We start from the raw sequence: 25,837 nt of genomic DNA on the forward strand, positions 1-25,837 counted from the left end.
ACTTCGTCTTTTGTAAAGGCTACCTAGTAAGATATAGGAAGACATATTTAGAAGCAAGACGAAGCGCAAAGGACTTGTGAACAACTTTTATTCTCATAAAACTATAAAAAATGTTAATCGTTTCGGAAAAATTATGGCTTTTGTGAGTTTCATCAAAAATTACGCAACACGACAAAAATGCTCAGTTTGTCCAAGTTGGTGTAATGCTCTGCCTAAATGGTTGTAGATGTAAATATACAGGTTACTGCTAAACAACGAGATGTAGAATAACACGCTAAAGAAAATTTGAGCACGAATAGATGAAAGTCAAAGTAAAAGATATTGCATTTTGACCATCAGCACACATGCAAATTGGGGGAGGGACAAAACAGATCAAGGTTTAGAGACAATACTTGAAGAGCTAAATTTTATTAAAGGTAAATCAAACAGCAACCTTTGTTTTTATCGTTTGATATGTGAAATTATCGCACATTCTTATGATATAGGGATTAACATAAAGAAAGTAAAATCTATATTTTTCCTGTGTTTGTGTCTGTTTCAGACGGCGTCAGAGGGCAGTACTGACCACCAGAAGTACTTCTGATTGATAAGGATCCAGTACCATCATGGCAGAAGCTCCCCCTGAAAGAAGACCGGATTAAAGTCTTCAGCTGACCAGTGTATCATCCACCAACATTTGACATGGACTTTGACGGCAGAACTGCGAAAGAAATCCCAGGTAGTGGAGATAACAAGCAGCAGACGATTCCTCAGTGTCCTGTTATACACTGACCCACACAACAAACGATGAAATGCACGGAAAAGTGATACAACAGACGAAGCGCAATGAACACCTGCTGTTCACTGTGAGAAGGAAGAAACTGAACTGGTATGAGCACGTGACCAGGACACGTGGCCTCTGCAAAACCACCCTCCAGGGAACAGGTCAGGGGAAGAGAGGAGAAGGGAAAGACACTGAAAGAGATGGACAGACATGTGGCCTCTGCAAAACCACCCTCCAGGGAACAGGTCAGGGGAAGAGAGGAGAAGGGACAGACACTGAAAGAGGTGGACAGACCATGGCCTCTGCAAAACCACTCTCCAGGGAACAGGTCAGGGGAAGAGAGGAGAAGGGAAAGACACTGAAAGAGATGGACAGACATGTGGCCTCTGCAAAACCACCCTCCAGGGAACAGGTCAGGGGAAGAGAGGAGAAGGGAAAGACACTGAAAGAGATGGACAGACATGTGGCCTCTGCAAAACCACCCTCCAGGGAACAGGTCAGGGGAAGAGAGGAGAAGGGAAAGACACTGAAAGAGATGGACAGACATGTGGCCTCTGCAAAACCACCCTCCAGGGAACAGGTCAGGGGAAGAGAGGAGAAGGGAAAGACACTGAAAGAGGTGGACAGACAATATTACTAAGCAGACTGGAACTGAGGAGCTTTTTCTTCACTCAAAGCCAACATTTATTTAATTCATCCTTGGGCATAACTAACCGTCCAGAAAAAAAACTGTCACCAATAGAAGAAGAAGAAGAAGAAGAAGAAGAAGAACAACAGCAACAACAACAACAACATCAACAAAAAGAAAAGAAGAAAAACGAAAAAAAAGAGACCACAACAACACCCGGGTCCATGTCATTAACGTGGGATTGCGAGGTGCTTCAAGGAACAGAAACGCCAGACTGAAGCCTCGCAGGCCGTGTTGTGTTGACGTCCGAACAACGGGAGTGTCAGAGGAATGGTAAAAATCGAATTAATGGAAGTGGAAAAAAAAAAGATCGAGCTGGGCTGAAAAGTCGGCACCGTCGTTCGCGCGCCTTCCCTTCCCCCGTCCGCACAACTCCACCCCCCCCCCTTCCCCCAGCTCCCCCAACACACACACACACACACACACACACACAGATGCGCGCACGCTCTCACGTCTACAGATGTCTGATCGTAAAATTATAGTTGGAATTTATGTCGAATAACCCGGGCTGAAAACAATGAGGTAATCCCCAATTGTACTACAGGCATTGCCTTAATTGTGTCCTTGATTTAAACTCTTTTAAGTTCGAATGACGACTGGATGACAAGAGAAAGTGTGAGAGAGGAGACAGAGAGGGACGGGAGAGAGAGAGAGAGAGAGAGAGAGAGAGAGAGAGAGAGAGAGAGACAGAGAGAGAGAGAGAGAGGAGGGGGTGGGGTGGAGTGGGGGTGGGGTGGGGGGTAAGAGAAAGACAGCAGATTCAGTGAAAGATGGAGCAACAGACATATATCATAGAGAGAGAGAGAGAGATAGATGATACGATACGATGATTTATCCAAGGAAATACCACAGTCCCATTTGAAAAGGGTATTGTACAATGATCATTCAGCACCAAACACATGTCAGCCATATACATGAATGCATATTTCAACACACAGTCATTTCACAACAAAGTATACCTTCTTTTGAAGGACGTACATATACAAAGCAAGATTTCGAATTTGATTATCGTTTTTTGACGTAAAAAAACAAAACAAGCCTTAAAAATGCTGGTCGTTCATGATATTTTACAGGTATATATTTTTTGCCTTATATCTAGGTGCCAGCATTGGGCAGATGAATACAAAGTGCAGTTCACCTTCTCCAGCAGATATACATAAGGGACACGGTAAATCTCTTTCAGCGTAGACTTTGACGATGCATAGCAATATCTGAAACACCAAATCTAAATTTTGTTAATGCTGATCTGATGCATCTGTTCATATTCAAAACCAGATATGGTTCTACTTGCACAAGGTAGTTCATTTTTAACAATCTGAACAATGAAAAGCTTTCATTAGCCTGAACATGACTAACCCTGTCTTGCCATCTGCAGTCAATTAATCTCTGTTTAAAGCAAGCTAAAAAGCTATTTGCACATCCTACACCCTGATTCAATCAAAGAGATGAAAAACCAAAACTGAATAGGCCTACTTCCGAATATGCGATGCCAAAGTTACTATCAAGATCATACAACACTTTACATATATGCTTTGGCAGTTATTCTGGGTTCACTCATATGAATCAGTTTAAGCCAGTAACTAATATAGTTTACATAATTATGAATTTAAGTAGATTGGAAATCTACCACGTTCACCCTAAATCATTCGGTGTTCGACTATCAACATGTAAAAAACGTTTCACGACAAATAAGTGCAATTTCTCAATGTCATGTCCTTTCTCAAAGCCCTATATTTCAACCCCAAATTGATCTCAAGATTGTACGTTGCTGTCAAATAACTTAATAACCCGACTGATTCATTTTCAAATTTATATAATAATTTCAAAATAGTCATAACAGCTTGTTTCCCTCTATTAACAAGATCTTGACATGCAAATGTGAAACTCTGTTTTGTTGAAAAATATATTCCTAGATACTTGTTGCAGTTTGCTACAGAGACTTAAGTGTTTTCATAAAACCAATAAGAGAGAGAGAGAGAGAGAGAGAGTGGTCGGAACTAACACTGTCTAAGCAAATGCAACATAACAGTACTACCGTCTCAGCTAACTGGCATCCAAAATCTTTTTCAACGTTTCCAGAGAAGCAAGGTTTCCACAGTAGCCGTGTAGAGTAGTTCGCGCTGCACTCAAGACCAAGCTCCCCCCATCCTTCTCCCCCTCACCATCCACAACTACACCCAGCATAATACAGATCACCCACATTCCCCAATCAGCTACGTGAGACCGAACAGTGAACAGACCTACCATATCTCTCTTTTCCTCCGCCACTTAGAAGGCAAACACTGCTACAATCACTACAGTCCTGCCAGGTAAATACTCTGCCAGACCCCCCCCCTTCCCCCCCTTCCCTTTCCCCCCAGTCTTTCTTGCACGATTAAAGAGATTTTCCAGGGTGGTATAAATCATGGAAGCACGAGGTTTTAATCTCTACAGTTATCGGCCGACACCTCGCTACCGCTGCGCCACCGGGGAACGTCACGCTCAATCTTGAGACCAGTCACGCTGTGGTCAGTTGAGTCCTGATAACATGTAGGTATTATGTTGACACGTACGCACGCAGTCAATACCCACACTGAGAAAAAGCATTGCCACCTATTTGTACGAACAACAACAATAATAATAACGGTAAATTTGATCACGTCTCTCCTCTCCTTCATACTTTACGCTGGCTCCCAGTACAAGAAAGAATTATTTACAAGTCGTCTCTCTTTTTTTCAAGTCCATTGAAGTCCACTGAGGCTTCTTTCTGATCTCATTCATCCTTACATACTTACATACCCTCACGCCAACTCCGCTTTTCTACTGACACCCGTATGCTTAGAGGGTGGTTTTGCAGATGCCACATGTCTGTCCATCTCTCTCATTGTCTTTCCCTTCTCCTCTCTTCCCCTGACCTGTTCCCTGGATTCAATTTTCAAAAATGCGCATACAAGCACGTGCACTCTGGTGTCACAGTGTGTGTGTGTGTGTGTGTGTGTGTGTGTGTGTGTGTGTGTGTGTGTGTGTGTGTGTGTGTGTGAGCGAAAGAATGGGGGGATACTATGACTATGACACTGGGGAACGGCAGAGGGAATAACAGCAGAAGAAACCCGAAGGTTGTTTAGAATCATATATTCACACAACAAATTAAATGACGCACGAAACAAAGCATAACTATATTATATCACGTTAAAACACGCTAGTAAACACACACACACACACACACACACACACACACACACACACACACACACACACAGAGCATGCACCTACCTGCAAAACACAACGACGATGTTTCCTCACGACACGACAACAAAAACAAAAAAAAGGGGGGAGTGGGGGGGGAATCACTTTTCCAAGCCACCAATGCCCAACAAAAACACACACAAAAAACCAACACACACGACATACACTACAACCCAACACTCCACTGAGAAAGCTAGCTGCCGGCGGATCACTGTTCTTCCCGTCAGGAAACCGGAGCCTGCACTCTTTCTGTGGTGAGAGAGAGGGGCTGGCACCAAGAAAGAGACTAGAAGCCGGTGTCCTGTCACACACACTTCTCACCCAGCTCACAGCCACTGACTTCTGAAAGCCTCGTCAGTGACACGCACCCCGCTCTCTCTCTCCTCTCTGTTCAACTACCGATACGTGGTCCCCATTTCCACAGCGTGGTGGGTGTTGAACGAGCAGACGTCAGTCGCCTTCAGAGGACAGGGAACTTCGAAAGGTTTAACCCCTTGAATGCTAAATCTTGCTGAAACGAAAATCGGCGGCAAGAATTTAATTGTGCAAGATCGAACTACTTCTTGCGCATTTCAATGCGACGTGACCTGCTTTTTGCTAAAATAAATAAATAAATACAAAAAAAAAAAAAGAAAAAAAAAGAAAGAAAAAAAAAGAAGTAGATGCGATACAAAGAAAAGGTAATTGATTTTTGCTGGAAAAAAAAGCAATACAACGAAAAAAAAAATCAAATTGCTCAAATCAGTAAAGAACAGTGACTGATAAAATTCAATCTCACCTCAACATCAAGATCACAGCAGTGAAGGGGTTAAGCCTAGACATCGTGGAATCTCTGACGGTAAACCCACCCAACAGATCAAGCGAGTCAGGAAGAAGAACAGGAGCAGGTAGGCTATTAGCCAGTTACCGAAGCCCCCGAACTACAAACGGATCGTTGCAGACTTAACTGTAGAGCTCTGTTACTTTGCACTTCTACCCCTTTAACACGAGCTCTCGTGTTGGAACTTGTCACCGGGTACACCGGGTAGGTGTATGACGGTTGGTATCGTGAAGGGTCTGGTATCAAAGAGGAGCTTAGAAAGCTTCTGTGGGAGAAAACGGAGCGCTGATTATTATCTCTGGGCTGCTGCTTTGGTTCTTATAGGCTCTGGTTTCCAGTCAGAACATTCATGCGTGCACGTGTACGTAAGTAAGTGAGTAAGTGAGACAGAGAGCGACAGACAGACAGAAAGAAAAATTAATGGAGAAAAAGGAGAGCGACTGAGAGAAAGGAAGTGTGAGAGAGAAAAGATTGATGGAGAGAGAAAAAAAAAAGAAGAGAAATCGATAGGTGGGGGAGGGAGGGGGCGGTTGCAGAGTGCGAGGCAGAGGGAAAGAGAGATCGACGGGAGAGAGCGCGAGCGAGAGATAGTGAAACGGACAGATGCTGAGACACAGGGGAAGACAGAAAAAGTGATTGAGAGAGAAGTCTGTGAAAGAGAGAGAGAGACAGATATGAGAGAGAGAGGGGGGGACACACACACACACACACACACACACACACACGAATGCGAATATCTTATTGAGACTGGGCAATAGCCGGCCCCCTCTGAAGAGGGTATCTGGTAATATTAAGCGAATGGTTATTTCATAATACGAGCGTTAATTCTAAACAAATATAAACAAATATAGTACAAACAAAACACATAAATATATTAACCTCAGTGCTCTGTAGACAAATAAATCCATGTTAGTTAAAACCCTTTCATTTCTGTATGACGTAAGTTAAATATGAAAGACATGGATACTGATAGTACTTTGGTTCAATAGGGTTTATCGTCACGTCATGCAGAACAATGTACTGAATACGGGTGGTGTCCTAAGTGCGTTGAATCAGAACAGGCACCACTGAACACCACTGAAGTGACTCAGCAGCAGTGCAGGGTCTCCCCTGGTGTGTGGCCTCCTAGCGACCTAACATCGATGGTTCCCTGCGGACTGCCTACGCTGGAACTGTGATGGACGAACCCGGGTGTGGCCGTGTATGGGGTAATCTAAATGAGCGGCGTGGGAGTAATGCCACTGAAACGGTGCAGATGATGGGGCAGAAAAAAAAGTACTGAATATGGTGTGTGTCAGTACGTTTGTGTAAGTGATTGTATGTATGCGTGTGTCTATGTGCATGCGTTCATTCGTGTGTGTCTGGGATGATGGTGGTGGTGGTAAGGTGGCTGGAAGTGTGCGTGCGTGTGTGTGTACATAAATTAACGACACATGGCACTATGATAAAGACTTCTAATAAAGAGAAATAGAATGTTTCAATCACACACACGCACGCACACACACGCACATGCACACACACACAACACACACACAAACACAAACACAAACACACACACACACACACACACATACACACACACCGAGACATCACCCATGAAAGCAGATTCGTACAGATGGGTTTCGAGGCTATGTTTGAAGTGAGATCTGGTTTCAGCATGGCGAATTTGGTGAAGACGTTCACAGCAGAAGAACGAGAACCGTGGTATGAAAAGACACACTCACTGTCCTCGTGATTTCCTTTCATCATCACAGCAGAAGAACGAGAACCAAGGTATGAAAAGACACACTCACTGTCCTCGTGATTTCCTTTCATCATCACAGCTGAAGAACGAGAACCATGGTATGAAAAGACACACTCACTGTCCTCGTGATTTCCTTTCATCATCACAGCAGAAGAACGAGAACCATGGTATGAAAAGACACACTCACTGTCCTCGTGATTTCCTTTCACCATCACAGCAGAAGAACGAGAACCGTGGTATGAAAAGACACACTCACTGTCCTCGTGATTTCCTTTCATCATGTACAAGTGAGTCAGCACATGGTCGGTCAACACGGAATGGAGAATGAGACTGAACACGATCTGACAATTAATGAAGGGGACGTGCCGAAAAAAAAAACCCACCCCAAAACAGTAGGCCTATACTTCACAGCTGAAAAACGCCCTGTGAGTGAGGTGAAACTTCAACAACAGTAAACCACTTCCAGTATAGCTGTAGAAGTAGTTGTAGTAGTAGCAGCAGCTGCATCAGTAGCAGTAGTAGCAGAGCAGGGTCAAAATAACCTGTGAAGCTTTTATACAAAGTCACTTCAAAGTTTCGTAAAGTAGCTTTGAGTAAGTCAATCAGCTAATTTTCTTTCTTTTTTTTTGGGGGGGGGGGGGGGGGGGGGGGGGGTGGCGGGGGGGGGGGGGGGGAGGAGGAATTGTGCAGCTGACTCCTGAATGTTTTAGTATATGTTGCTTCTTTTAGCTGATGTGACAGTTTATTTCTTAACCTTTTCATTGGCAAGGTCGCACTTCTGCACATTCGTGGTAGAGGACCCATGTCACTGAAAGGTGACCGTTCATTGGTCTGTTATCCATGAACCAACTGCTCTTAATGTTCAGTGGTAGGATTGGCCATATTTTCTATAACATCACAGGGGGAATCCCCAGCTATTCTTAGCCACTGTATTTTCTGTGTTTATACCACAAGGGAATTTTGTACTCTGGCGGTGAAAGGGTTGTTTGTAAGATAGCTCGGCTACTGAAACAACAGTTTCGTGCGTTGCGTAAGGATTTGAACGCTGTAGGAAAACAAAATCGGCATTTCTTGAGGAAGTGCAGTGAGGTGTAGAAAAGAACTGATCCCAAGACAACTCCACATGACCATTAGATAAATCATGAAGTAAGTACAAATCGTACCTGAAGGCGGACAGCTTGTCACAAACACACACACACGCACTTACAGGAAGAAAGACGCACATATACAGTTACGCTCATACATACGTGCAGACAGTAACACACACACACACACACACACACACACAGATGCGGGCTTGGGTTCACTGACACTCTGAGCCAAGCGACTCGGCACACACTTCAAAGCTGCCAACACCGCCACAGTGCAACCAGCTCGTTCTTGTTCTTGTTGCTTATGGTCCAGCCGACCACACAGGGCCATATCAGGACTGTCACATTTACACACACACACACACACACACACAAAGACAAACGCACAAAACACAGTTCATGACACAGTATCCCAACCATTTAGCTCCTTACGGCAAATAATGCTGCAGAAGCCAGCCATTCCGCTTAATCTATCATCCACAGATTACAAAAAACTGTAAAAGAGGAAAAAACAATACTTAAAGAAAAAAAAAACATTAAAAAGGCCATATGGGCAAATAACACTGCAGAACTGGCAGTTAGTGCCCATCCCAGTGTTTTCATCTCACTACCTAATTGCCTGAGCAAAACAGCACAAATAGTACATCATAGACTGCGGGAATGAGAAAAAACAGTGCCAAGGCTTGCTCGAAAAAAGAAAGGGGAATGGACTGGGAAGGCAGAAAAAGGAGACAGCAGTGAAGACAGAAAAAAAAGCAGAAACAAAGAGAGTGATAGAAAAGTGGAAATTACTAGCACAGAATTTCCAGAAGACGGGGATGCTATTTATACTGAAAGACCCCCGGCATCCCCACGGGGGAGCAACCAGCTTTTTAACAAAGATTTCTCAAGACGTTTATCATCTGTGTAAGTCTGGCAGTCTCTTAGCATATTTATTGCCAACCTAACCTGGACAGGGTCGTTATTTGACAGCTTCACACAACTGAATTTTTTTAAACTGCAAATTGCAAGAAACCGTTTCATGATTTCGTCATAAAGCTGACAATGTATAAACATGAGTTCGTTAATTAAGAAAAAAAAAAAAAAAAATCGTGAACAGAGCCATGTTATTTTCATCTGCCGTTCTGAGATGCCTCAGAGTTCGACAGAGCTCGATCAAAACAGCGGGAAACATCAAAAGGTAACGGCAACCTGTTCAACAGTATTATGTTTCGCTAACGGGATTGTCCTAACAGGACATTTGCCACCCGGACAATAACCACCCGGACTTCTGCCACCGGATTTTTACCACCCGGACATTTGCCAACATAGGACATCTGCCACCCTAGGACATTTGCCACCCGGATTTTTACCATCCGGACTTTTACCAACATAGGACATTTGCCACCCTAGGACATCTGCCACCCGGATTTTTACCACCCGGACTTTTACCAACATAGGACATTTGCCACCCTAGGACATCTGCCACCCGGATTTTTACCACCCGGACTTTTACCAACATAGGACATTTGCCACCCTAGGACATCTGCCACCCGGGCCTTTCCACTAGGTTTTGCCGATGAAAAAAATCCGACACCTGTACATTTGCCAGCGTTAATCAATCGCCTACAAAGGCTAACTGATATTTCGCCGAGTCATCATCAGCAAACTTTCAAGACCTGGATGGGCGACCTAATTAAATCTTCATTTGGACAGTGTTGGTCAGAATCTGTCTTAAACTCGGTTGAAAAATTCACAACAGTTAGATGAATAAATTTTTCAAACATGGATTTATTGTAAAACTGAACATCAGTAACAATTTGAATCAAGACATTACGGTAGCCGGCATCATACTGTAATGAAACGGACCTGGTAAAACTGGCAGTTTTCGTAAAGATTATGATGCTTCTGTAAGAGAGCAAGAAAAGCCAAAGCCTATCAGTGAAATAAATAAGACCGCTAAGTGAGTGGGCCAACCACCAAAATATTGTCTGTTTCATATAAAAGGACCATTTTGTCAACTCATTCTGTAATGGATTGAGGGGGTGAACACTTTCGATCCCTTACAGAAGGATCCAGAGTATAATTCAATTGCTCAGCCAAAGACACCAGTATCATTGTCTACCAAACAAAACAGCTTTTGGCATAAGACAAGTCATTTGTCAAAGTACTCTTCTTTTTTTTTAATTCTTACATGAGGGCTTTTTAAAAAGGGCACGGCATAATTGTAATTACCGGTACTTGAATACAACAGATGGTTCACACCTGGAATCAACAATTCGGGCTACAGTGACTAATTACATAACCTGGAATCAACACAGAAAAAATACTGTAAATAATTATTTACGACCTAACCCATCGCACACCTGTGACTGAAATCAAAGCGACGGTGACCTGGCACCAATTCGGGCTACAGTGACTAATTACATAACCTGGAATCAACACAGAAAAAAAAAAGAAGCCCATCGCACACCTGTGACTGAAATCAAAGCGACGATGACCTGGCACCAATTCGGGCTACAGTGACTAATTACATAACCTGGAATCAACACAGAAAAAAAAAAGCCCATCGCACACCTGTGACTGAAATCAAAGCGACGGTGACCTGGCACCAATTTGGGCTGCAGTGACTAATTACCTATTAAATTTCTTATTAGAACTGTTATTTCAAAATCAGGTAGCAGTGGCATTGTCACAATGGCGTACTTACCACTTTGGTTTCTTGTGCACCACGCTTCCAGTAGACAAATAGTAGAAGTCATATCTGACATAAAATGCTTTGCCAAACACAAAGGCACCAGCAACACCTTGAGAGTAAAATATTGACAATAGTGACATATTATCATATAGTGGTTCTCCACTTCCTAAATTACAACATGAACTACAGTACTGTAAAGTTGGTCCTACCAAGTTGGTCCTACCCGGATCGCAGCCCGTGCGACCACAGTCGGCTGGGAACGGGATTGGTCATTGACTATGGAAGTTTCAGAGGCACGCCTACATCCGTGTGAACGTAGATGTGCAGGCGTGCCTCTGAAACTTCTAATCGTCCCAGCCAATTGTGGTCGCAGGGGCCACGATCCCGTAAGAGACTTTACTGTAATTGAGCAAAATTAAACACAGTTTCCATTAATTGGGCAAGTCAGGCTGTGCTGGTGGAGAGAGTGTTCTTAAGAATACTAACACAGACTCACTAACACAACAATGTAGGCATCATCTCAGTCAGTTCCAATGAATCAGCTACAACAGGCCCTAGCCTCTCAGTTCTTTCATGGCAAGATCAATAGTTAAAATTGTGTGCTATTCCTCTAAGGAATGCGATGATATCTCGGTTGGGGTAGTCTTCCACAATGTTCCTTATGCGCTGCTGGACGTCTCGGTAAACAGCTCTCTGCTGACGAGGATTCTGACCAGCCTGATCTTGGACCATCTCCACATGCGTCAAGGATTCTTCCCTTTTGATTACATCAAGGAATTTCCAGAAATTTGGATGATAAACCCCGATATCAGCTTGTAGTCGACGATGCCACCCCTCGACGTTGTTTTTTGTTCTTGGCAGGTTTTGGAGTGTGCGTTCATGCATGTTCCACATTTCAATTGCAAACAGTGGATTCCTTCGACCGTTGCCATTGTTCCTTTCTTCTCCAATGTACGTGGCTTCAAAGTATTGGAGAATAGGTGCAGCATTGGCAGGCAGGTAAACTTGGAGCTCCTCGAAAGATTGGATAACATCATCAGGAGGCACAAATGCTAAGGCAGGAATCATTCTAAGTTGAAGAGCGAATTCAGCGTCTGCCTGGTAGGCATTTGCTAGCCCATGAGCCTGAATCTGAAATGCAAGGTTAACATGAGAGGCGCCCTTTTTGTCATGGGGTGGGGGGGTGGGGGGGGGGGGGGGCATATGGGACCGCATTTTAACACCTTTTCGGCTATTCAATGCTATTTCACATAACCCGCGATTATACATGGTTAACCATGCTGTAACCAAACCAGTCTAACACAATTCCCAAGGCAATAGACATACAGAATATCATCACAATACTGATCAGTAGGTTTCTAGGTTGCTACTTCAAATTTTCTTTGGGTGAATACATGGTCACCCATCGGGTTTCCCGAAGGTCTCCCAGGCACCAAGGCTGACAGCAGAGTATGCTGGGCCAAGGATTAGATTGATAAATCAATATTACTCTTGATAGAAAAAATTAAGAAATCATTTTGACATAGTTAGATCACGGCTACCATGGTTTTACGGTTATCGTGGTTAACCATGGTTACTGTTGTAACATTATTTGACTGGATAATTTAGAAATATTTCTAATAATTTTCAATAGCCCTCACTGAGAGCGTTTTTTTTAAATTTCACACTTCACTGAATTGAAGAAAGTGCTAAGCCATGGCCACTTCAATTTTTCAAATAGTATACATGTAATCCAAAAACTGAAGCATCGACAATCACTTGATTTACTTTTTCAATGTCTGTTTCAGACTGTACTCTACACATTTTTATTCATCTGAATGAAAAAAAATGACCATTTCTAAGACTCGACCATTGGCCTACATACCTGACGATACACGTTTTGGGTGAGATGGAAGAAGCAGCCCTTTACTTCTATACCGGGGAAGACGTTGGCGAGTGCATTCAGTGCCGCTCTCTCAAAGTCTATCAGTGCTTCCTCTGGATGGAGTCCGTTTCCAGCAAGAGCCGAAACTTCTCGAAGGACATGTTCATATGTATCCTGCCTTTTGTTGGTCAACAACACAAAGACGCAGGGGAAAACTCGTCCATTTGCAGAAAGACTATGTAGCGTGTAGAGCTGGAAAAACTGATCGGGGACAGTCTTAAATGTGCCATCTGCAAACCAAAACTGCGACGCCAATAAGCACTGCTGGCCATCATCGCTCATGAAGATGAGGATCCTCTCTGCGTTTCCTTCACCATTGTCATACCTCAAGAAGAGACCACCTCTGGTGGTAACCTGGTATGCTGGGGGAATTACTATGGCGGCAGCATTCTGGGGTACTGGCAGTCGATTCCCAGCATGTTGTCTATTGCGACGGATATTTCGACGAACGTTCTCAACAGCAACCATTCTCCCACTCGCTGCGTCTGACATATTACGCACACCTTCTGTTATGATTTGCTGTGGCGTTTCCTCCGTATCTTTTGCTCTTTGTGTCATGTTTGCCCGAGTGGCTAACATTTCTGTTCTTGCTGCATCTGCAGCGTGAGTGTGCTCATTGATTTGATCGAGTAATCTGTTGCCCCGCAGATGCAGTTTCGCTTTGCAGTTTGTTCTCCTCCTTAGTTCACATTCCCATGATTCTTTCCCATCTGACAAATCTTTGAGCTTTACATAGCAGAATCCTTCATAAAGAAGTTTTCTGCCGCCTCTGGTTGTTGCGATGAACTCCATAGTTGTGGAAATGCATTCAGCAACTAAAACAATGATGCTCTATAGTACCCGGATTCTTGGAATCACTGTGTGGTCAGGTCTATGTTTCCAAGAATCTGAGCATCATTTCTGGGAATCAGTTCAAGGCATGTGAAGGGCAGGGGACTGCTGTTTCATCGAACCCAGATTTTTCGAATCACTGACATGGAAATGTGTCAGAGAACCAGAGCATCATTTCTTGGAATCAGCGCGACAGAAAAGGCGTGATGTGGGTGGGGGGGGGGGGGGGGTGGTGTTGCAGCTTCAAACAAAACATCACATGTTTTGGTGGATGTTTTTTGGTAGGATACCCAAAGGAGATGTTTGTTGCTTTATTGATGGCAGTGGAACTACTCTGTTTCCCGATATTCTGAGGTTGGCTTTTTAAAATTTTATATGATACTGAATAAAACACACAAAAAGAGACATTAAAACTTTGAAACTTTCGAAGATCCATTTCATGCATCTAAATATCTCTCTATCTTTATCTCTCCTTCCTTCCAGACCCCCTCCCCTCCCTTTTCTCCCCCGCATGTACACACACAAGGGCATGCGCATACATTCGTGCACACAGACAATTTCGGTTTTGTAGAGAAGAATGAAAAAAAAGAAAGGAAGAAAGAGAAAGAAAGAAAGAAAGAAAGAAAGACAGAGAAATAAATAAAGAAAAAAAGAAAGAAAGAAAGACAGAGAAAGAAAGAAAGAAAGAAAGACAGAGAAAGAAAGAAAGAGAAAGAAAGAAAGACAGAGAAAGAAAGAAAGAAAAAAAGACAGAGAAAGATGTGGGGGGGGGGGGGGGGGGGATGCAGCTTCAAACAAAACATCACTGTCATGAAAATGTTTGCAAGAATTCATTTCAAATTTTCATGGGAAATGTTCAAAGAGGGCAAATGTCATAGATTTGCCAAAATCTACATGGCAAAAATCTGGGTGGTAAACATCCAGAAGGCAACTGTCCGGGTGGCAAACATCCAGGCGGCAAATGTCCTGGGGTGGCACTTGTCCTAGGTTGGCAAAAGTCCGGGTGGTAAACATCCGGGTGGCAAATGTCCTGGGGTGGCACATGTCCTATGTTGGCAAAAGTCCGGGTGGTAAACATCCGGGTGGCAAATGTCCTGGGGTGGCACATGTCCTATGTTGGCAAAAGTCCGGGTGGTAAACATCCGGGTGGCAAATGTCCTGGGGTGGCACATGTCCTATGTTGGCAAAAGTCCGGGTGGTAAACATCCGGGTGGCAAATGTCCTAGGGTGGTAAAAATCCGGTGGCAGAAGTCCGGGTGGCAAATGTCCGGGTGGCAAATGTCCTAAAACCCGGGATTGTATGTCATCTCATCAACGAAAACCCGTGGAACAGCATGTGGTCAAACCCTACTGTCCCAATTTTTTGCTTGGACTCCGACCTGTTTTCTCCTCTCGGTTCACCACGTGCCCAATTTTCATTTTCCATTTGTCAGCTGTTTTGCTCTTCTTTTTCTTTTCTTTGCAAATCAAACTGGGTGTTGAAGGGCTAGCTCGTCGTTCTGACATTAGCCTGGTTGCCTGACCAGCACAGGTGACTTTTTTTTTTCTTTTTTTTTTTTTTTTTTAGTGAGGAGGAGTTGTGCTGTCCCTTCCCCACTCTGTCGCCTACCGACGCTTACAGTCCCGCAGGTGCAGATACTGCCACGTGTTGGACGGCCTCGGCAGGTGCAGGTTTTTTCTTCGGAGCTCCGCATCCTAGTAGGACTTCCAGCCAAGGATAAGAGCTCCCCCTTCCCTTTGGTCATCCTCTTCCGTCTTCACAGCCGTTAGGAAAGGTTTCCTCCTCCACCTGGTCCGTCGTTGGGAGACTTCACATGCGGCAGGTAGTACTGGGTTAGATGGTACCAGTAGCAAGGGTTATGTCCCTAACCTGACCCACAAATCAAACTACATGTATAATTAACCCCAATCTGCAGAGACATCCGTTACATACTGTGTGTATAAAAAACAACAACAACACTATCACAACTTTATATTACGACGAGACTTTCCTGTTATCCTGTCGAATTCATTGTATTTGTATTGTGAGCTTTAGTTTCAGTCTCTGTTCCTCAAAAAGGCGTCACTGCCTTCGGACAAATCCATATACGCTACACCACATCTACAAGGCAGATGCCTGACCAACAACATAACACAGCGCGTTTAGTCAGGCCTTAAGTGCATGCCTATATATTATTGTGTACCTATCAGAGCGGATTTTTTTCTACAAAGGACAACACTTTTGTTGCCATGGGTTCTTTTTCAGTTCGCCAAGTGCCCACGAGCCCTGGGTTTATCGCCTCATTCGAATGACTAGATGCTTAGTTTGATTTTTCCGGTCAAACTTAGGAGAAAGGGCAGGAGCGGGAATGGAACCCAGACCCTGTACTGGCAGATGATCGTCTTCACCATTCTGCCACCTTCCTCCAAACAAATGCATTTTGTAACATTATGAAATAAAATACTGTTCATTGTATTCTACTGTATTGTATCATTATTTCTTTTGCCACGACAGATTTCTCTGTGTGAAAGTCGGGCAGCTCTCCTCAGGGACCACGCTTCGCCAGTACAGCGACACTTTTTTCTTTCTTTCTTTTCTTTTCCTTTTTCCTTCTGTATGTGCACTGGTTTTTACGATCAAAGTAAAAGTTTCTATAGAATTTTGCCAGCGTCAACCTTTTTGTTGCCGTGGGTTGTTTTGAGTGTGTTACATGCACGCTGCACACGGCACGTTGACTTATCGCCTGACCCGGAAGACCAAAAGGCTTTAATACTAACTGCAGTTCGGCAACACGTGAAGTGCACGCACGGAAATAAACACGGACTCGCCACCCATGGAAAACCCTGCACTTCTGTGATGACAGGTGTGGCCTGCAATGTCAGGTCAGGGGCATAGCCCTTGCTACTGGTACCATGTACTACCTGCCGCATGTAAAGTCTCCCAACGGCGGACCAGGCGGAGGAGGAAACCTTTCCCAACGGCTGTGAAGGCGGAAGAGGATGACTGGCCATTAAGGAGAAGCGTGAGCGATGAAAGGGGAGGGGAGGGGGGGGGACAGGGGTGGGGGGTGGGGCGTGATAGTCTTGCTTTCTTTTCCTTCCTCCTCTCATGTAACTTCGTGGGGTGGTCTGAATGCCAGTCTTTCAGATAAGACAATAAACCAAGATCCCGAGCAAAGCGCACATGTGGTGCGCGATAAAAAAAAGAATACACAAGGAGAGAATAGTTCCTGGCAATATTCTGCAGAAAAAAAAGTTTCATACCCAAACTTACTAGTAGCCTACATATTCGTATACGGACAGAACGGCGGGGGAAATAAAGAGTGCAGCTGGAATATGGCGATGTGCTGTTTCTGCATAGAAAGAGCCGCCCGAATTTCTCACATTGAAATATGTCTTGTGGGTAGAAAGTTATACAATACAATACAATACAATACAACACAACGTAACGCAACAGAATGCAAGCAGACTAATCAAGCTTTACGGTATTGTGTTACGCTTGCCCGTTCCGAGTTGGGCCTGAGTGTCTGTGAGACCGCAGATTGTTGCATGTGTGTAATAAATGTGTGTGTGTGTGTGTGTGTGTGTGTGTGTGTGTGTGTGTGCGCGCGCGCGCGCGTGCTTGTGTGTGCGTATGTGTGTGTTCGTTTGAAGTGCACGCTAGTGTGAGTATGCACACGTGCATGGGTGAGCACAAGTTCGCTGAACGTGGCAAGATTTTCTTATTTCATTTCAGTCATGTGCCTAAAACGTGTCTCTCTTTTTGTCAAATTTCAATGCATCTACTTACCTTTTTCGTTTAATTATTTCATTCCATTTTTCAACACAAACCCAGGACAGACTCTCAAGGTCTGACTAGCGCGTTAGGTTTATGCGTAGGTTAGACGCCTGCTCCTTTATGGAAAAATAATAATAATAATAAAGCATATGGGGTGCAGCATGTATGGATCAGTCTGCACACTTGAACACTTCCTTGAAACTGAAACTGATCAAGCAGTGACCGAGTGGAACTAGTTACCCGCTGAAAGAGAATGCCGTTGCCTCTGATCGACAGTTGCACTGACTTTGTGAAAAAGAACGCGCACTAACAGCAAAACATGTTGCACACACACACACACACACCCCCCACCCCACCCACCACCACCACGTGCATTGATAAAGCCCCGTCGCAGACAAGACTTCTACTATAACAGAACCCGTTGAAAATAAATCTCTGCCTTCAAAACCCTCAACAGAACAATTTCAAAGCTTTTCGGCGCAGCGAGGCCAAAGCGTCAGAACAATTCCCGTTTCTTTTTCTCCCCCCACCCCCACCCACCACACACATCCACCCTCCACACCCCACCCCCCACGCCCCCCGCCCTACACACACTCTACAGCCCAATGAAGCGTCGGCCCATGCACACCTCTTTGAACGTGGATCAGTGAACACAAACCACCCACCCACCCCCAGGGAAGGGACAAGACGCAGCCCATAAGGAGGATTAACAGGATTGAAGGAGGGACACAGGGAGGGGGATTACAGGAACAATGCCTACACCTCGTGCACACCATGGCTGGACACTTCGGGCAATAGGGGTGTTCTCACCTACCCCAACCCCCCAGGGCTAATGGACAGGAGGAGAGGCAGTAGGGGGTCGGTGGATGTGGGGGGTGAGGGGGGGGGGGGGGTTGAAATGACAGGGATCTACACTGACACGGTCACAAGACTGGTCAACATAAATTTCTCATGGTCATCAGCCTTGGTGGCGAAGTGGTTAGCTTCGCGGACTGTCACAGACAGGGATGACACGGGCTGAGTCCACCCATCACCCATTAGAGAATTTTGGGGAGGAGGTGGAGAATGGAGGGAGAGAGGAGGGAGCTTGGGAGTGGGAGAGACGGGGAGGAGAGGAAGGGGGGGGGGAGTGGCGGTGGTGAAGGCGTGGCCGGCTCTTTCCCACAGCTGAGTGTGCTACGGGCTCAAGTGGGAAGACTGGGACCACACAGTGGAGGGTCATCCACTTCACAGATGTGTCTTTGGGAGTGTTGCTCTAATTTCCTGATCAACGCTGCAGGTGTCTGTCTCTCTCAGTCTGGTTGACTCCGGGACATAATTACAATGAGAATGCAGCCTTGTCAAGTCGGTCTGGTTGAATCCGGGACATAATTACAATGAGAATGCAGCCTTGTCAAGTCGGTCTGGTTGACTCCGGGACATAATCAAGTCGGTCTGGTTGACTCCGGGACATAATTACAATGAGAATGCAGGCTTGTCAAGTCAGTCTGGTTGAATCTGGGACATAATTACAATGAGAATGCAGCCTTGTCAAGTCGGTCTGGTTGACTCCGGGACATAATTACAATGAGAATGCAGCCTTGTCAAGTCAGTCTGGTTGACTCCGGGACATAATTACAATGAGAATGCAGCCTTGTCAAGTCAGTCTGGTTGACTCCGGGACATAATTACAAAGAGAATGTAGCCATGTCAAGTCGGTTTGGTTGACTCCAGGACATAATTACAATGAGAATGCAGCCTTGTCACGTCGGTCTGGCTGACTCTGGGACATAATTACAATGAGAATGCAGCCTTGTCAAGTCGGTCTGGTTGACTCCGGTACATAATTACAATGAGAATGCAGCCTTGTCAAGTCAGTCTGGCTGACTCCGGTACATAATTACAATGAGAATGCAGCCTTGTCAAGTCGGTCTGGTTGACTCCGGGACATAATTACAACGAGAATGCAGCCTTGTCAAGTTAGTCTGGTTGACTCCGGGACATAATTACAACGAGAATGCAGCCTTGTCAAGTCAGTCTGGTTGACTCCCGGACATAATTACAATGAGAATGCAGCCTTGTCAAGTTAGTCTGGTTGACTCCGGGACATAATTACAATGAGAATGCAGCCTTGTCAAGTTAGTCTGGTTGACTCCGGGACATAATTACAATGAGAATGCAGCCTTGTCAAGTCGGTCTGGTTGACTCCGGGACATAATTACAATGAGAATGCAGCCTTGTCAAGTCAGTCTGGTTGAATCTGGGACATAATTACAACGAGAATACAGCCTTGTCAAGTTAGTCTGGTTGACTCCGGGACATAATTACAACGAGAATGCTGCCATATCAAGTTAGTCTGGTTGACTCCCGGACATAATTACAATGAGAATGCAGCCTTGTCTAGTCGGTCTGGTTGAATCCGGGACATAATTACAATGAGAATGCAGCCTTGTCAAGTCGGTCTGGTTGACTCCAGGACATAATAATTACAATGAGAATGCAGTCTTGTCAAGTCAGTCTTGTTGAATCCGGGACATAATTACAACGAGAATGCTGCCTTGTCAAGATAGTCTGGTTGACTCCGGGACATAATTACAACGAGAATGCTGCCTTGTCAAGTCGGTCTGGTTGACTCCGGGACATAATTACAATGAGAATGCAGCCTTGTCAAGTCAGTCTGGTTGACTCCTGACTAGCCTGGACAGATGACTCTGAAATGCCGTTCCTATGACGTGTGTGAGTGTGTGTGTGTGTGTGTGTGTGTGTGTGTGTGTGTGTGTGTGTGTGTGTGAGCGCGCGCGCGCGTCCGTTTGTGTATATATGTTTGCTAGTATGTGTGTGTGTCTGTGCCTGTGTCTATGTGTTTATGTGGGTGTAGGGGGAGGAGGTAGAGACAGAGAGAGAGGGAGAGAGAGAGAGAGAGAAAGCTCCCCTCCGACCAACCACCCTCTTTTCCACCCTTTTCTCCAGTCTTTGTTTTTAAACATTTTTATTCAATTTTTACATAATTGAATACATATAATCACATATTAATAACAGTAGTAAGCTAAATGAATATGTTAGGAAGAAGAAGACGAAGACATTATAAAAGCACTTTTTCTCCAGTCTTTGGCCAGTGGTTTGGAACGGACTGCGAGATTAAACTCAATCCGTCACGTGGATTCTCCAGTTCTGTTCAAGAAGTCTTTCAAACATACCTCTTACGTTCTGCCTATCATCTTACTGACTAATGTGTTTCCTGGGCTGCTCTGGTCGTGTGTGTGCGAATGCATGTGTGTTTTTGTTTTGTTTTGCGTTAACACTCGCTTGTTCGTGTAAGATATACAGACTATATATCTATACAGTCATGCATCACAGATGTCAGATCATGGATGACAGATCACAAGCTCAAACTAAATGATAATAAGACAGAGGCACTTCTCATTCACTCAAAGCGCTCATTTTCTGACTTGCCTCTTCATCTATCCTGGTAGGGACCTCAGACATACCTTTCTCAGCATCTGCACGCAATTTAGGTTACATGCTTTCTGATGACATGACACTTGACACACACATCAACCACATTTGTAGGCCAGCATATGCATCACTCCGACAAATGAGCTCCATTCGGCAATAGACAGAAACCACAAAGACTTTGGTCTGTTCTTTTGTTCTATCTAGATTAGATTATGGAAATGCTCTTCTTGCTGGCTGCCCCAAACACTGTATTGACTTACGTCAAAAAGTTCAAAACTCTGCAGCACGACTCACTCTCAAAGCTAAGAAACGTCAAAACATCACTCACATACTCGCTTCCCTTCACTGGCTCCCCATTCAAGCACGAATACAATGCAAACTCTCAGTCCTGTGTCACAATTTCTTCACTGATTCTTATCCTATCTTTCAGATCTACTTTCTGTCTATTCACCATCCAGACAACTCCGTTCTTCAAATGACAAGCACACACTGTCCATTCCAAATATTCGTACTAAAACGTACGGCGAACGTTCCTTTCTTTTGTTGCACCAAAACAGTAGAATTCACTGCCTCACACCTCCGTTACACCCCAACACCCGCATTCAAGAGAGCGCTAAAAACATATCTTTTCAAACTGTACTTCTCACACTGAAAGTTTTCCATCTGCATATGCTTGCTGTGATTTTTGCTGTTGGATGTGTTCTTTGTGTTGATCTGTATGCATCTGTGATGATTTTGGTGTGTTTTTCGTGATGCCTGGTTCCTTAGTGTTTATTTTTGACAATGGTGAATGTGATGTGGTTTGTTTTGCTGTGATTTGCACCTGTGTGATTTACTGTGATGGCGCCTGTGTCGATTTACATCAAAAATTTTTTTTTTTATGTCACTTAGTCCTACATATGTATATTTTAACCAATGTCGTGTGTAACTGTGTTCACTTTGTACATATTTTACGAAACTTAGTCTTAAATTTGTATATTTTATTGTAAAGTGCGGTGAGCCCCTTATACGATGGGGGTACTGCGCTATATAAGCCTACATGTTATTATTATTATTATTGGACTCGACTTCCGCTCACCGGTGAGAGCAGACGTGCTTTTCGTTCTCTCCAGTCCGGTGAATTTTCACGGGGTGGAGATGTTTTTGAAATAAGTGTCTTCATCATGCGGGCGTACAGTGTTGTTTCCTGTGTGCTTTAACAACTGTGTGTATTTATTATGTAGATTCCGGGACTTTTGTGTGTGTGTGCGTTTGTTTTCTTTTTTCGTGTTTTTTTTTTCCACCCTTTGAACTGCAATGGTGTCAGTGGCAGCAGTACAGCATGAGCTCTACAGTATCAAAATACTTTGCGAAGACCGGAGGAAAGAGAAAACCTTCGAGCACGTCGTCGGTGAGTGACACTAGCCCGAGTCAAGAAAAGACAAAGCAAGAAAAGAAAAAACAAAAACAAGAGGGTGAGAGTGACTCTGACAAAGATTCCAGTATGGCCCTCCACGACAAACTTGAAGAAATAAACAAAAAATTAGAACTGTTAACTCTTGCTCAGGAAGACATTAAACATATTCGTATTGACATGGACAAAATAACAACTAAGTTAACTGAACAAATTGACAAATTAGAAGGTGAAGTGTTTGAACTTAAGACAGACAACGACAAACTGAATAAAGAAATGAAGACACTCAAGGAAGACAACTTAAACCTTCACAGTCAACTGAAACAACAACAGAAGGAGATTGACAATCAAAGGTTAGCGCAAAACGACATGGAGCAGCATGGTCGTCAGTGGAATCTCCGTGTGTTTGGGGTGAAGGAGGAGCAGCAGGGGAAGGTTGAGACAGTGACGGACTGCATCAAAAAATGCACCGACATTTTTTCCAAACAAGTAGGTGTGCAGGTGACGGCAGAAGACGTTGAAATAGCGCACCGCTCTGGCCGACCTGGAACTGGGAGACCACGACCCATTCTTGTGCGTTTTTTCTCCCGGCAGAAGAGGGGGGAGGTTCTTGAATCCAGGAGAAAACTTAAACAAACTGGGGTTTCCATTGGGGAAGACCTGACAAAGGTAAATTATAATTTACTGATGAGAGCGAACAAACATTCAGCCACGCTTTCTGCTTGGTCTTCCAATGGAAAAATAATAGTAAAAGTAAAAAATGGAAAAACATTCAAAATTGATGCCAATACCAATCTGGATGAAACACTTACAAAAGCTATGGTTTAAGCATATTTGACGGTTAAATGGTGAGGTGGTGGTGGCTTTTTTTCTTTTTCTTTTTTTTTTTTTGGGGGGGGGGGGGGAGGGGGAAGGTGTGTGTGTGTGTGTGGGGGGGGGGGGGGTAGTTATTTATTTTTTTTCAGTGCATGTAATGCATCTATTTCATTAATGGTTAATCTCATACTTAACACCTTATGATTATGAAATTATGTATGATGATTATTAGTATACTTGTAATATGTCTGGGGACGCCCCTCAGGCAATGTTGGCGAGTTGTGTTTTTTGTTTTGTTTTTGTCTTTTCTACCCGTGCCGTGGAATACACAAGAGTGTTTTCATTGTGATGATCTTACTGTTGGCTTAAAGGAAGGGAGGAGGAGGAAGAAAAAAAAAGGCGTCTAGAACAGGCGGATATCTTTCCATCCAAACTGTCGATAATTCACTTTATTTATTTTCTTTAAAGAATAGAGGGTGTTTGGGATTGGTGGATGTCCTTTCATATTTTTTCCGCCCAAATATGTTCTTTGTTTTATTTATTTGTTTTCTTTCTTTTTTTCACTTTGCTGCGCGTACGCGCACCCACGCACACACACACACATTCATGGTGTGAAAGTATGGAAGCACAAATATTTTAGTAATTTGTGATGAATCACATCATATGCAATGTATTGTTTTTATTTATTATATTTGTGGTTTTCCCGCACCCTTTCGATATACGTGTTTCTGTTTATAATACTATTGCCTCACCTGTATTACCTACTCTAAGTCTGTATTACCTACTGTAAGTCTGTGACTTGTTTATTTGATTTGAATGAACGAATCGGTGTTCTTGAATGATTTGACTTTAATATGATTTAATTAAGGTGGAGAATAAGAGATCACTTAACTGGTTAACTTTTTATTATTATTATTTTTTTATTATTATTATTATTTTTTTTTTTTTATGATGGTCAGTCGACGGATGTGGGACAAAGGATGATATTAGTCCTGATTGTGTTTGGTGACGCATACCGATGAACATTAATTTTGGTCCATCGCCATCAGTCCTTTGGTTTTAGTAACCGAGGGGTTGGAAAACCCAGTGAGTGAAATAATGTAACTGAGTGTTCTATTGTTGCCCTGTTATGATGACGGATTGGTGCTGTAGGTATAGTTGATTCAAATGATTGGATGTTTGATATGATATGTGTGTGTGTGTGTGTGTGTGTGTACATTATATATGTATGTGTATAAATATATGTGTATATATATATGTGTGTGTGTGTGTGTGTGTGTGGGTGTGTTTGTGTGCGTGCGTGCGTGTGTGTATATATATATATATATGCTTTTTTCTCTGGTATTAATCGATTGGTGAAACTGAATGCGTCTATGTAAAAAATTACAATGTTGATAAAAATTATTCTGATCTGCCAGTTGCAGGGGCACATGCCGCACACACGCGCACACATAACTTACTTTTGTTCCAAAACACTTGCACAACATGGGTTCATATCAAAACATGGAGTGGAAAAAAAAAATGTGAGTCATTTATTGTACCTGGCTCAGTGTGCTTTCAGATGGAAAATACATATGCTTGTGAGCTGCTGCTAAAACTGATTTTTTTTTTCTGTCGAAATGTACTCTGTTGAACGAAGCACGCTTGCTTAAAGAACAAGCATTTATTTGTGTTTTGCTACAAATGACTTTTCCATTTGCTTTTTTGTTATGTCGGATATGCTTTATTTTATGTAGACTTAACTTTGATTGTCTAAGTCATTGACTGTTAATCTATGTGAGTCCTTTAGTTTCATATAACTGGACTCGGTTCTATTTTATCATTGAATCCATGACATTATAGTTTTGAGTTGGTGAAAGGGATGTGAGGAAGCGAAAGTGATGTTAGCGTCAATTGTGGATTGATTGTCCCATGATTGATTGTGGGATTGAATTCTCATGTTGTTGTTTTTTCCTGTTGTTTGTTTGTTTTTTGTTTCACATTGTTTGTTCGCTTTTTTTTTTTTTTTTTTTTTTTTTGGGGGGGGGGGGGGGCGGTGGGGGGGGGGGAGGGTTGGGTTTTACCGGTGCATATTGTGAGTGTTTGATTTGTTGAAAATAGAAGTTGTGAAATTGTACTGATGTGGTTATATAGTGTTGAGGGAGGTGACCGATCATCAGTTACAAAATGCATGGTCGTATTTTCCCAGTAAACACGTGCACATTCTGTGTCTAAAATTACCGCATGGGACGGATGACAGCTACTCATGTACTGCACGCAGATGAATGAATTTTTTGTGTTTTGCTGAGAAATTGTTATTCCTTGCCTTGCTCTGCGCTCTCTCTCTCTCTCTCTCTCCACATACACCAGCACAGACGCGCATGTGCGCGCGCACGCACACGCGCGCACGCACACACACACACACACACACACACACACACGCACACGCGCGCGCGCACACACATGCGCGCACACACACACACACACACACACACACACACATATCATTTTAGAGTCCCGGTATATAATTTATAAGACAAAAAGAGCCATAGGGACTGCACTTCCGCTCGCGAGCGACAGTCCAGTTTATTTTGCTTGCTTTTAAAAAAAAATATTATTATTGTCACTGTTTTCATAGATATATGTACTATGTTTTGGGGTCTTTCGACCATATATATAACTATAATTTTCACA

At 43.6% G+C, this 25,837-nt stretch overlaps 1 protein-coding gene across 2 annotated transcripts in view; it reads right to left on the minus strand.

Moving 5' to 3' along the window:
• LOC143297276 (uncharacterized) overlaps positions 1-5,033 on the minus strand; it is a 40,805-nt gene extending 35,772 nt beyond the window's left edge. Inside the window, exon 1 of one of the 2 annotated variants that reach the window (XM_076609537.1) lies at positions 4,842-5,033. The gene's annotated coding sequence lies outside the window, so the exon portion shown is untranslated. Of the gene's footprint in view, positions 1-4,703 lie in introns of both variants that reach the window. The other variant, XM_076609536.1, reaches the window with a different exon arrangement.
• Between the last annotated feature and the right edge of the window lie 20,804 nt (positions 5,034-25,837).

The sequence above is a fragment of the Babylonia areolata genome, chromosome 22, assembly GCF_041734735.1.
Source record: "Babylonia areolata isolate BAREFJ2019XMU chromosome 22, ASM4173473v1, whole genome shotgun sequence".
NCBI classification, from domain to species: Eukaryota; Metazoa; Mollusca; class Gastropoda; order Neogastropoda; family Buccinidae; genus Babylonia; species Babylonia areolata.